Source organism: Carcharhinus amblyrhynchos, chromosome 6, assembly GCF_965287045.1.
Source record: "Carcharhinus amblyrhynchos chromosome 6, sCarAmb.v2.hapA, whole genome shotgun sequence".
In the NCBI taxonomy this organism is placed as follows: Eukaryota; Metazoa; Chordata; class Chondrichthyes; order Carcharhiniformes; family Carcharhinidae; genus Carcharhinus; species Carcharhinus amblyrhynchos.
The window spans coordinates 73,150,694-73,165,180 of record NC_137329.1 but is presented as its reverse complement, the minus strand read 5'-3'; the positions used below and the strand labels follow the sequence as shown (position 1 = coordinate 73,165,180).

Sequence of the window (14,487 nt, the reverse complement as noted above, 5' to 3'; positions counted from 1 at the left end):
TCTCACGTGAGATGATGTCTTCCTTGTCGATGATCTGGCATGTCCTGCAGAGGTTGCTGTGGCAGGGTTGTGTGGTGTTGTGGCCTCAACCGGGATCTTGGGTTCACGTCACACTATCTGTAAACCCCCAGACTTGCCTGAACTTGCAACGTTTCACCTACTGTCCTGTCTGGAGACAATACACATCTCTTTAACCTATGCTTAATGCTATCTCCACTCACACTGTCTGCACCTTTAAGACCTGAATAGCAGATTAGCTGTAAAGACTCGCACTCTAATCAGTATTCTGTAAACTGTATGTGCCTTTATATGCCCTTCTCTGATCAGAACTTTCCACTCACCTGATGAAGGAACAGCATTCTGAAAGCTTGAGAGTTTACTATCAAATAGACTTGTTGGACTTTAACCTGGAGGTGTGAGACTTCTTGCTGTGTTTACCCCAGTCCAACGCCAGCATCTCCACATCTTGTTTAAGGTAGTCAGGAAATGACATTTCCAACAGTACACAGAAGTATTAGCTTCAGCTAAGTTCATAAGTCTCTGGACGGGGGCTCGAATGCACAACCTCTGACTCAGAGGCAATGCTACCACCAAGTAAAGACTGAAACCTAGATGTGCCATGTGATAAACAGACCTAGCTTAACAATTGATCTATACTGATTTACCTTATCTCAACATTGTAAGAACTAAAAGTGGCCTCAGCATCTCTTGGTGACAAAGAACATGGCAAAAACATAAGAGTTCAAACCCCTACTTATCATGCCATGAATGGATGATGAATAGAGGGACTGCCTGATCAGGCCAAATGATAATGGACAGGTGCATGGCAAAGCCAAAGACTTGAAGAATTAACAGGTGATGAAATATTAGAGATTTCTGAAGTTAATTGAATCATACTCCATCCCACGAACTGAAAGAAAATTGGCATAGACTATTCTATTGTTTCTTAGTCAATTTCTGTTACCACCTCACACATCACACACACATGTGGTAGGAAAGAAAAGCATCACAGAAATGGAGTTCACATGATTGTCAGAGTTCAGAAAGTCACAGTTTAGTGAGAGCTCCTTCATGGAGGAACCTCAATTCAGATGGGGTCAAATAGGAGAAGTAAGATTTGCAGAATTTTTTTTCAATTGTTTGTGTCACAGAAAGACAAGTTAGTGTACAGTGGCTTGGTCTGCCTGGCGGGTGATGACAAGAATCTTCCTGTAAAACAGGCTCAGAGGCTGCTCAAACTTGATGCAGGCTCTTGCTCAGTCTAGGGTTCTAATGTGGTGTTTCCAGGCTGGAGGTTAGACAGCAGACTAGAAATATAATATTAAAACTTTCCAAAGGCCGGAAACTTGATTCATGTGATATTGTCCTTAAGTGAGTCAGTTGCAGGCTAATGACCAGGTTTCAGGCCTCTGGTCAAAATCCATTGCTCAACTTAGTAAATAAATGGTGACTTTTAGAATCTCTGCAGGTGTCACAAGTTTTGATGGCCTTCCCTTGTTACAGGACCAGGCTGGAGAGAGAGAGTGATCATCAGCTGGTCTTGGGTTTCATCGATTGTAATGTGTCCTCACAGTGAGAGATGAGTGATTCTATAAGGATAACAGTTGATCATTTGTCCTACAAAATCTGTTGGAAATTTCCAAAAACTGTAGCCAACTTGTGAATCATGTAACCTGTAGCAGCCATATTTTTATTCAGCAAGATCCACATTTTTAAATAAGCAAGAAGTAAGGTTTGATTTAAACAGTTTATGATCTCTTCAGGTCTTAGAGACATGATCTTAGGTAATAACCTTTAATTTATTCAGTTTAATTATTTGTTTTAGCTTTAGTGTAACATAACCCATAGTTTCAATTTAATCCTATGGTTTGCTTTTTTAATAAAAACTTACATCAAGCAGCACCTCTTTCCTGCCACCTCAACAAATTCCCACTCTCCCCAAAATCTCTTGTACTTTGGTGTAATCTACACTCAGCTGAAGCATCCATTTACCATTTTACTAACTCAGACTGAAAGCTTAATTTTAAGCCATAGCTAGGAAAAATAAATACTCACAAGTAATCAACTTACCTGCTCTCCTGTGATGTCACACTGGTTTCTTTGAAAGACGGCGACTGAGGGGGGATCTAATAGAGGTATATAAGATTATGAAGGGTATAGTTAGAGTAAACAGAGGTAAGCTATTTCCTATGTTAGAGACACACAGTACGAGGGGCCACGGACTTGGTGGGGGCGGGGAGAAGAGGTATAACACGGATATTAGAGGGAGGTTTTTCACACAGAGTAGTGGGGTATGGAATGCTCTGCCAAGCGAGGTGGTGGAGGCAGGCACGCTGGAGTTGTTTAAGAGTTACTTAGACTGGCACATGAGTGGGTTGGAGATGGGAGGATATAAAAGATTGTTTTTAATAAGGTTCATTAGCTTTGGGACGTCCCTGGTAACATAAAAGGATGTGGAATGATGCTAATGTTTTTCTCTTTTAATTCACAGGTTTTAAGTCGGTCCGCCTTGTTGTCCAACGAGGGGCATACACGCGATGGTCGTACTAGGGCTGCTCTTGGATGTTTGAGAATAGCCTAGTGCTTCAGGTCGTTAGTGTGTGCTTAAACTGGACCAGATGCTGGGCAACACGGCAGCTCAGGTGACTATCACTGTTTGCTGTGCAGACACATGGGTTTGGGCCAGTGTCTGTGGGAGTTTGCACATTCTCCCCGTGCTTGCGTGGGTTTTCTCCGGGTGCTCCGGTTTCCTCCCACACCCCAAAGATGTGTTATTAGGCTGACTTGGGGTAATACATTGTCCCTAAATTAGTTTCCCTCAATGTGGAATGCCATAAGCATAGATAAGGGTCATGGGTGGAGGGGGGACTGGTAATGTTAAAATGGCGGCGCAGGCTTGTTGGGCCGAAGGGCCTGTTTACCCGGGCTGTTTTTGTTCTTTTCCAAAATTTTGAACTCTTGTGCAGTCCATCCACTTTTGCTGCTGTTCCCAATTAGCTCCATAATTCTTTGGCATCCCCAAATTTAATTTCCCAAATATCTGGAACTCTCTCCACTTCTCCACATGCCTCAAAATGTGCTTCATTGATCCAAGCATTTGACACCTGCCCTAATATTTCTGACTATCAAACTATGTTAAAACATTCCTGTCAAGCATCTTGGGACACATCACCTTAAAAAGGCTATATTAATTCAAGTGGTTGCTAATGTTCACGCTTTAGTTTGGTGAATTTTCCATGATTAAAAAGAACCGAGCAACAAAAAATATTCTGCGCAATTTGTATCAGGCAGATGAATTGTAATATCATTTCAGTAAATATCAAGATAGGAATTAATCAGTGCATTATTATTACAATGATTAACATCTGTTACGTTGCTAGTCCCTGTTGTGAATGACTTGATACAGCAGACGCAGCACGGATTTGTTAAGGGGAAGTCGTGTTTGACAAATTTATTGGATTTCTATAAGGATGTGACTAGTGCGGTAGACAGAGGGGAACCGGTGGATGTGGTGTTTCTAGATTTTCAAAAGGTGTTTGATAAAGGTGCCCCATAAAAGGTTGCTACAGAAGGTTAGTGTGCACGGAGTTGGGGGTAAGGTGTTAGCGTGGATAGAGGATTGGTTGTCTAATAGGAGGCAGAGAGTTGGTATCAATGGGTGCTATTCTGATTGGCGGTTAGTGACTAGTGGAGTGCCGCAGGGATCGGTGCTGGGGCCTCAGCTATTTACAATTTACACAGATGATCTGGAAGAGGGGGCTGAGTGTAGGGTGACGAAATTTGCTGATGACATGAAGATGAGTGGTGAAGCAAATTGCGTGGAGGGTGTGGAAAGTCTGCAGAGGGATCTGGATAGGCTGAGCGAGGACCTGGCAGATGGAGTACAATGTTAGCAAATGTGAGGTTATCCACTTTGGCAGAAATAATAGTAGGAGGGATTACTATTTAAAGGGCGAAAAGCTGCAGCATGCTAAGGTGCAGAGGGACCTGGGGGTCCTCGTGCATGAGTCGCAAAAACCCAGTCTGCAGGTGACCAAGAAGGCAAATGGAATGCTGGCCTTTATAGCAAGGGGGATAGAGTATAAAAGCAGGGAGGTCTTGTTGCAACTGTACAGGATACTGGTGAGGCCACAGCTGGAGTACTGTGTGCAGTTTTGGTCGCCGCACTTGCGCAAGGAAATTTTGGCCTTGGAGGGAGTGCAGAGGAGGTTCACTCGGCTGATACCGGAGATGAGGGGGTTGGACTATGAAGAGAGACTAAATAGACTGGGTCTGTACTCGTTGGAGTTCAGAAGGATGAGGGGGGATCTTATAGAGACGTATAAGATAATGAAGGGGATGGATAGGGTAGAGGTAGAGAGATTCTTCCCGCTCAGAAAGGACAGCAGGACTAGAGGGCGCAGCCTCAAGATAAGGGGGGTGCAGTTTAGACCGGAGTTGAGGAGAAACTTCTTCACTCAAAGGGTGGTGAATCTCCGGAATTCTCTGCCCGTTGAAGTGGTGGAGGCTACCTCACTAAATATATTCAAGTCACGGGTAGATAGGTTTTTGACAGACAAGGGAATTAAGGGTTATGGGGAGAAAGCGGGAAAGTGGAATTGATCCACTTCAGATCAGCCATGATCTCACTGAATGGCGGGGCAGGCTCGAAGGGCTAGATGGCCTACTCCTGCTCCTATTTCTTATGTTCTTAATTCACATTTTAAGAGGTCTTCTGTTATGTTGTTGAGTGGGAGTACGGAGTAATCATCTACATCTTGTGTGAGGGTTGAGGATTTTTAGTTTACCTATTAAGCAATATCCTGCCAACACCTTTTCTTAAGATGTGCAGTAAAATTTGTTGACCACCTAAGTTCTGGAAGCAAATAAAAGACTGGTTTTCAAGGTGACTTAAGTGACAGCAAATCAATTTTGCCTGGTGTGTTTACACTTCAGACAAAACAGCTTGTATAGCTTGAGGCAGTTTTACCAGACATCTTTTTAACAAGTGTTTTCAGACTGACATTGTTACATTTCTGGCTTTTAAATTGAAATGGTCTTCAAGATTTTTTGCAGCTGCATTAACTCTGCTTATGCTCTGAAAAAACAGTGCTGTAACAATTAATGCTATTCTAATTAGTTTAATAGCAGGATCTGTAACCATGTGTTCAAAACTACTGCGAATGTCATTTTTTTCCCCTCATTTCTAGCTTTCTGTCTTCTTCTGAAGGTGACAATATTAGCTGGGCCTCAGTTTCAGCAACAGTAACTACTTCACAGAGACTTCACCCAGGAATTCATGTACCAGCTCAATCTGGTTCCTGGCAATTTGATGCAGGAATGTAAGAATTGTAATATTTGTAACCTTAACTTTCACCTAAATTATAAGTTAAGATTGCAAACGGGGATGGTGCTGTGCTGTTCTATAGTTCACATAAAAGGTAAGGAGCTTTCCGCCTTAGCCAGTTGCTAGGATGATTTTTAATGGCAAAAAAAATCACTAACGAAAAATTTAATGCTATGATATAACTGGCCACAAGGTCAAAGGGTTAAATAATAGAACTGAAAGCAACATGAACTGTACTTCAATGCTGTGTTTTGCCTCAATGAAAAGTTAAGACTTTAGTGAAAGTTATGTTTTTGAAAGCGTGATGAGAAATTGAGCTGGACATGAACAGCATGGAGTAACAATATCTGTTCGGTGAAGGGCAAGTGCGGAATGATGTAATTATAAAATTCAACCATAGAAATCCAGCAAATTGCTTCAAGTGTTATAAAGTTTATTTGTAAGATGACACTAGTTGACATTGCTTGATGAGTTTAGTGTTTGTTTTCTTTTGAAATGCACAGCAGTAAATTTCACAACCAAGTTTTACCGACAGAAAAAACAAGGTTCAGGGTAGCATAAAACCCATGGCTTCAACAAAGAATTCAGCATATCATTACAAAACTGTAGTGTAAATGAGATTTTGACAGGACATTGCAGAGCTAACAACAAAACATCCATATCCATCTTAGAAAGAATAAATGTCACTATGAAATAACTTCCATACGGTGGGTTTCCTCCCGGTGCTCCAGTTTCCTCCCACAGTCCAAAAGACTGCTAGTTAAGTACATCGGCCAGGGTAAATTCTCCCTCAGTGTATCCAAACAGGTGTCAGACTAGGGGATTTTCACAGTAACTTCATTGCAATGTTGACGTAATTCTGCAGTGGAGCCACCTGGTCAGTTGCTGAAGAGTGTGAATAACAAGGGGTGACTGCTTATGGATGATCATTTGTATAACCTATTGTGACATTTTTCTGACTAACAAGTATATTGTACCACCAACCTGTGTTTTATACTTCTAACCAGTATTTCTATCAAACCTACTGAAGACATTGGGCTTCGTGTGTTCTCATTTTTCATAATTCTTGTACCCTACCCAAACTATAGAATAATCTGACATGGGTAGATGGTTACTTCTGGTGCATGAACGTAGAACTAGGGGCATAGCCTCAAAATAAGGGGGAGCAGATTCTGAACTGAGTTTAGGAAGAACTTCTTCACCCAAAGGTTTGCAAATCTGTGGAATTTCCTGCCCAATGAAGCAGTTGAGGCTACTCCTTTGAATGTTTTTTTAAGGCAAAAATAGATAGATTTTTGAACAGTAAAGGAATTAAGGGGTGAGAAAGTGGAACTAAGTCCACAAAAAAGATCAGCCATGATCTTGTTGAATACGGAGGAGGCTCAAGTGGCCATACGGCCTTCTCCTGCTCCTAGTTCTTATGTTCCTTGTTACAGGAAGGATGGCACCTTGTTTACATTCAATATTCACATAATCCTACTTATGGACAGTTCATGGTGAAATTAGAGTGAGAACCTTTATCCTTTTTTCCAAACCTATTCAGTAACTACCATTACTTACTCAACCACCTCATCCCATGTAATTTATTATTGGAGAAGCTAAGACATCTGGGAAGCCAACAGTCTATTTTCAATAGCTCAAACAATATTTTCCTTGCATGCTTTTTGGCAGATGCAGTGTTTCTGAAAGATTCTTTAATGGTCAACATGACTCTTATCCAGAGAACCATGAAGGGTCCATCACAACTCCCATCTTGTACTGAGTTACACAAACTTGGCGAAGATAAAAGAAAGGCAGCTCAAGTTTAGAAAGCACACAAAAATCACAAGAACCAAACAAACAAAGCAGAAGTTGTTTGTACATTATATATCACTTCACATTGCACCTTTCAGGGATTTTGTTAATCAGTAAAAACACAGCTTTAGATATCTACTTGGTTGAAGTCAAGCCTCCTTATTTAGGGTTCTCAAGAAATGAACAAAGAAATTCAGTATTAAGTATGGCTGACTGCATTTGGCCAATCTCTTTCAATTTTAGTCATAACCTCATGTCAATCTTTATCTTCAAGTTACGCCCAGTCAATGTGACGACCTCCTTCAGGCCCAGTGCTCAATCTCCCCCAATTTATCACAAACAGGACCCTTAAAACAAACTGAGGATAGACTTTCAGAGAAACCCAAAAGAGAAAGGAAGGAATGCTAATTGCCAATGCCACCCACTTCCCAATCACATCGGTCCGCCATGTTGACCAACAAGGGGCATACACGCGGTGGGTCATGTGAGGGCTGCTCTTCGATGTTGCTTCGAGAGTTGCCTAGTGCTTCATGTTGTTAGCGTACGCTTAAACTGGACCATCTGACAGGCAACATGACAGCTCAGTGACTATCACTGTTTGCTGTGCAGATACATGGATTTGGGCCGGTGTCTGTGGGAGTTTGCACATTCTCCCCGTGATTGTGTGGGTTTTCTCCAGGTGCTCCAGTTACCTCCCACACCCCAAAGGTGTGCTCTTAGGCTGATTGGTGTAACAAATTGTCCCTAAATTAGTCTTCCCTCAATCTTCCCCAATAGGCGTAGACAAAGATCATAGGTAGAGGAGGGCACTCAATGTTAAAATGGCGGCACGGGCTCATTGGGCTGAAGGGCCTGTTTCCCGTGCTGTATTGTTCTTTGTTTATCTCTTTAGCAGCTGTTTTATTATTTGTGGATCAGCTGGCATTTTTCCAATTACTTATTTCCAGACATCTCCTTAACTTCGACATGTCAAAGTCTAGTGATGACTGCGATGGAAAAATTGTAAGTGTTCAATATCCACTCCTTCGAACATCACAATATTGCCAGTAATTACATCATCCTGTTCATTAAGCCTGCAGTTCCAGCTTCTCAGAAACACCCATTTCCATGTAAAACATCTGCAATTCTCCAAGAAGCAACACTCACTAATCATTTCAGCTATCTTCAAGCTGCAACAACCAAGAATCATTTTGAGCGAAGCTGTGACTTTGTAGTTCAAGCTAATTATTTTACAAACGTAAAAGTCTCTAAAGTGACTTTATCCTCCATCCTGAAGTAATGGCTTTGTATGACAACCTTGAATTGTAATCACTCCTCTCCCACAAGCTATTCAGCTAATATATGCCACACACCAAGTCAGAGCAGCTACAGTAACGCACTTAACCTCTACCAGCCAAAATGAGTTTGAAGAGGATTCGGATGGGGGACAGGTGTGGTGGTGGTGGTGGGGGTTGGGGGGAGAACATTAAGCCATATTTAATTTTACGAGCAATTTCATAGCATGATTGTAACATATCGCTCGAGTTCAGCTGGCTATTAGGAACAAAACAAACCAAACTTGGCTATTATGCACTGTGTAATTATCACATTCCCACAAGATGACATTATTCCAACAAGTTCCCCATCACAACATATAACAGGAAACAAAATACATTTCTATCAGTTACGATTCTCCAAGTACTTTTCTCCTTAAAATATTAATTTGTACTGGATACAGCTCCACATTTTGACAGAATTCCAACATCCCAGTAGCCAACTTACAACTGAGGCACAAGACGGCGGATCATTTACCCATTTGAAACCAAAGTATAGCCCAATTGAAGTCTCACTTGAAAAAATACAAATTATATTTTCTAATAGAAATCATTGGATGGCAGTAAGGAAAAGAAACAATAGTTGTTTTTTTTCCCCCTAACGTCAAGGCATTAAAGCCAAAGAGACAGAGTGGGAGGAGATGAAGGGATAGAGATACAGTAAAACCTTTGAAATTCTATGCATACCTGCATCCCAATGTAATCTGGTTCATGCCCAGCAAGGGCGTGAACAAGATTAGTATATTTAACTCCTCATTTAAATATGCTCTGTCAGTTTTGAACCTGATTCTCCCATCTCCAGGGGCAGCAAGAATCCAGCGTGAATCACAACTAGTTTCCAGAAATGGCTTGTTACAGCTTCGAAGAACTTTAGCAAATTATCAAACATGATTTACCCTTCATAAAACCATGCTAACTCTGATGGATTGTGTTTTGACTTTCTTAATGCCCTGTTACTACTTCTTTGATAATGGATTCTAACAATTTTCCAATGACAGACTTTAAACTAACTAGTCTGTTCTTTCCTTCTTTTTGCCTCACACTCTTTTTGATGAGGGATGTTACATTAGCATTTTGATTTGATTTATTATTGTCACATGTATTAACAAAGTGACAAGTATTGTTTCTTGCACGTTTTACAGACAAAGCGTACTGTTCATAGAGAAAGAAGCAAGAGAGTAAAAGGGGGGTAAAGAAAGATCAACTTAATGCAAGGCAAGTCCATTCAAAAGACTGACAGCAACAGGGAAGAAGTGTTCCTGACTTGGTTGGCCTCAGATTTTTGTATTTTTTTCCCCAACAGAAGGTGGACAAGAGAATGTCCGAGAGCATTTTTCCAATCCACTGGAATCTTTCCCACATCCAGAGAATTTTGGAATATTAAAACCAATGGATCCACTATTTCTGCTGCCACTTCCTTTCATACCCTAGGATGTAGACCATCAGGCCCTGGGAACTTGTCTGCCTTCAATCCCAATAGTAGTCTGCCTTCAATCCCAATAGTAGTCTGCCTTCAATCCCAATAGTAGTCTGCCTTCAATCCCAATAGTAGTCTGCCTTCAATCCTGATAGTGGAGTACTATTTCCCTACTGATGATGATTGTTTAAAGTACCATCCTTTCTATTTCCTCTGCACTACCTTTTACTATCGGAATGGTACTTGTGTCCTCTACCGTGAAAACAGAAGCAAAATATTGATTTAGTCTCCACCATTTCTGTACTCCCCACTATTAACTCCCCAGTCTCATCCTCCAAGAGACCAACATTCACTTTGGTTACTCCCTTCCCTTTAAAGTTTATTTATTAGTCACAAGTAGATTTACATTTACTGTGAAAATCCCCTAGTGCCACATTCTGGCACCTGTTCAGTTACACTAAGGGAGAATTTAGCACAGCCAATGCACCCAACCAGCACATCTTTCGGACTGTGGGAGGAAATTCATGCAAAGGGAGAACGTGCAAACTCTGCACAGTGGCTCCAGCCAGGAATTGAACCCAGGTTCCTGGCACTGTGTGCCACCCTGCAGCCCCAATGCTTGGATATTCAATTCCCAGACCTGGTCTTCTTGTAATCATGTCTCAGTAGTCGCCACCAAATCATGTCCCTTTGTCTTTATTTGCGCTGGTAATTCATTAATTTTGTTCTGAACGCTTTGCGCATTCAGACACAAAGCCTTTAAGTTTGTTCTGTTATCAAATTTCCGTACTCTTATATAATTCCTTGCCCTTCCTTCTATTTTCTGTAACAATTTGTCTCATCACTAACCTGCACTCTTTCTTCTCCTTGAAGTTTGATTTCCTAATTTTCTATACAATTGAACCCACCCCCCCCCCCACCTCCTGCAACCCATCTATTTATTTATAAAGTTCTATCTACAGCCCTAGTTATGCGATTCGCCAGGACTCTGATTCCAGCATGAGTCAGGTGAAGACCATCCCATTGGAACAGCTTCCTCCTTCCCCAGTACTGTCCCAAAATTCAAACTCATTTCTCCTACACCAACCTTTGAGCAACACATTAATGTGGTGCCAATTAGCTTGTGGTTCAGGTACAAATCCGGAGATAATTACTTTTTTGGTTCTGGTCTTTAATTTAACCCTTAGCTGTTCGTATTCCCTCAGCAGACCCTCTATCTTTGTTCTACCTATTTCAGTGGTACGCAACTGGACCACGACGACTGGAAGCTAGTGGAGCATTAATGGTGAAGAAGTGGAAATGGTCAAGAGCTTCATGTTCCGAGGTGCCCAGATCACCAACAACCTGTCCTGATTCCTCCATGCTGATACTGTTGTTAAGAAGCCAACCAATCCCTCTACTTTCTCAGGAGGCTAAGGAAATTAAGCATATCCACTACAACTCTCACCAATTTTTACAAATGCACCAGAGAAAACATCCTTTCTGGATGTATCACAGTTTGATATGGCTCTTGTTCTGACCAAAACCACAAGAAACTACAAAGGGCTGTGAATGTAACCCAGTCCATCATGGAAATCAGCCACTCATTCACTGACTCTGCCCACGCTTCCCACTGCCTCAAAAAAACAGCCAGGATAATTAAGGACCCCACACATCCTGGACACACTCTCTTTCACTTTCTTCCATCAGGAAAAAAAATGAAAGTCTAAGACGACGTACCAACCAACTCATGATCAGCTTCTTCCCAGCTGCCATCAGACTTTTGGCTGAACCTGCCATATCTGCTGATCTTTCTTTACATCCTGTGACTGCAACACTACATTCTGCACTCTCTCCTTTCCTTCTCCCCTATTGTACTCTAAGAATGGTATGTTTTATTTGTACAACATGCAGAAAATGATACTTTTCATTGTATCCCAGTACATGCAACAATAAATAATATCAAATTTACCTTCCCACTCTCAATTTCTTTGCAGCCCAGGTGAAATAAACTGAGCCTTGGCACCAGCTAAGCAACAATTGGGAAATATTGGGGAGAATTCCGCCCATCTCCACTGCTTTCCAGGGAAAAGAGCGCTGAAGATTCACAGCCTTCCAGGAGAAAAATAATTCTAAATAGGAGATCCTTTAATTTTAAACTAGTTCTAGTCTTTTCCAGAAATGAAACATCTTTTCAGCATCCATCCTGTCATTGTCTCCTCAGGAGCTTATATGCTCCAACACGATCACCTCTCAATTGTTCTGAACTCCAATGGATACAGGTCCAGCCTGTGCAACCCTTCCTAATAAGATGACATGCTCTCTTCCCGCCGCCCCCCCAATACCAAATGGCCCTGTCCAAAATAAGGAGCATTTTATAATAACTTCACACATTAACAGATAAACCACGAAGCATAAGATGGCATTCAAGAGTGTCTTTCAATTTTGTACTTATAAGTTTGAGCGGCAACTCGTTGCATCTCACCCACTAAGCTCCCTCTAATCCAACTATTTAATCATACGTATACAGAATAACACTGCAGAAATCAACCTTGGTATATCTTCAAGTTCAAAACTAAACATACAAGCGTACAAATAGAGCAGGAATAGGCCATTCAGCCCCTTGACGCTGTTCCGGCATTCAATAAAATTATGGCTGATTGCAAATCCCACCTATCCCTGGTCACCTTTCATCCTTTGGATTATCAAGGATCGATCTACCACTGCCTTAAAAACATTCAAAGGCTCGGTTTAAAGGAAGGGAATTCCAAGATTCACTACTCTCAGCAAAAAATTCTCATGTGTCTTAAATTAACAACCCTTTGTTCCATGTTGTCCCACAAGAGGAAACATCCTCACCACAACCAACCTATCAAGCCCTCTCAAATCTTACATGTTTCAATCCAGTCATCTTTTACTCTCCTACACACCAGCAGGTACAAAACTAGCTTGTCCAAGCCTTCCTCAAGACACCCTGCCCATTCCTGTTATTAGTTTAGTAAATCTTCTCTGAACTACTTCTCATGTTGTTGCATCCTTCTTTAAATAAGCAAACTAATACATCAGTTGTGATCTTACCAGCGTCCTGTGCAACTGAAGCATCACCTCTCTACTTTTATATACAATTCCCCTCACAGCAGGTAACATTCTATTAACTTTCCTAATTACTTACTGTACCTGCGTACTAGCCTTTTTGTGATTGCTGCACTGAGACACTAGATCCCTCTGCATCCCTCACCATTCAGATAATTACTTTTTTAAATTCTTCCTGCGAAAAAGCACAATTTCACATTTTTCCACATTATATTTTAGATTTTATTTATTGTCACATGTATTAGTATATAGTGAAAAGTATTGTTTCTTGCATGCTATACAGACAAGGCTTACCGTTCGTAGAAAAGGAGAGAATGCAGAATGTAGCACTATAGTCATAGCTAGGATGTAGACAACACTCACCTTAATGTGAGGTAGATCCATTCAAAAGTCTGATGGCAGCAGGGAAGAGGCTGTTGTTGGGTCAGTTGGTATTTGACCTCAGATTTTTGTATCTTTTTCCCGACGGAAGAAAGTGGAAGAGAATATGTCCGGAGTGGGTGGGGCCCTTAATTATGCTGGTTGCTTTCCCGAGGCAGCGGGAAATATAGACAGAGTCAATGGATGGGAGGCTGGTTTGCGTGATGAACTGGGCTTCATTCACGACCCTTTGTACTTTCTTGCAATCTTGGACAGAGCAGGAGCCATGCCAAGCTGTGATACAACCAGAAAGAATGCTTTCTACAGTGCATCTGTTAAAGTTGGTCAGAGTCCATTATGTGGGTATGCCGGCGTTGGACTGGCGTAAACACAGTAAAAAGTCTGACAACACCAGGTTTTAGTCCAACCGATTTATTTGATAATAGACTCACAAGCTTTCGGGGTTAGTCCCTTCGTCGGGTGAATGGAGAGTTCTGGCCTCAGACAGAGCATATAAAGCACAGACAGTTTAGAGATTACTGATTAGAATGCGAATCCTTACACCTAACCTGCTTTCAAGACCTGAAGTGGCTGATAATGTGAGTGGAAGGAGCACTGATCACAGGTTAAAGAGATGTGTATTGTCTCCAGACAGTACAGTAAGTGAGGTTTTGCAAACCCAGGCAAGTCACGGGGGTTACAGATAGTGCGACACGAACCCAAGATCCCTGTTGAGACCATCCTCATGTGTGCGGAACTTGGCTATCAGTCTCTGTTCAGCGACTCTGAACTGTCGTGTGTCGTGAAGGCCGCCTTGGAGAACGCTTACCCGAACGTCAGAGGCTGAATGCCCGTGACCACTGAAGTGTTCGCCAACAGGTCTTGGGTTCCACAGCGCCCTGATCCGGCTGGATCTCCCACTCTCTTTTTTTTAAATTGGTGAGAGGAGGAAGGAAGGGTGGGGAACTTGGGAGATCTTGGGTTCATGTCGCACTATCTGTAACCCCCATGATTTGCCTGGGTTTGCAAAACCTCACTTACTGTACTGTCTGGAGACAATACACATCTCTTTAACCTGTGATCAGCGCTCCTTCCACTCACATTGTCAGCCACTTCAGGTCTTGAACAGCAGGTTAGGTGTAAGGATTCGCATTCTAATCAGTAATCTCTAAACTGTCTGTGCTTTATATGCTCTGTCTGAGGCC

General features: G+C 41.8%; 1 protein-coding gene across 3 annotated transcripts in view; it reads right to left on the bottom strand.

The window, feature by feature from the left end:
- LOC145344002 (UPF0606 protein KIAA1549-like) overlaps positions 1-14,487 on the bottom strand; it is a 267,713-nt gene that overhangs the window by 206,732 nt on the left and 46,494 nt on the right. The window contains exon 2 of one of the 3 annotated variants that reach the window (XM_080190646.1): positions 2,071-2,126. The exons of the other annotated variants lie outside the window; for them this stretch is intronic. The gene's annotated coding sequence lies outside the window, so the exon portion shown is untranslated. The remainder of the gene's footprint in view (positions 1-2,070; positions 2,127-14,487) is intronic. 3 annotated transcript variants of the gene reach the window in all.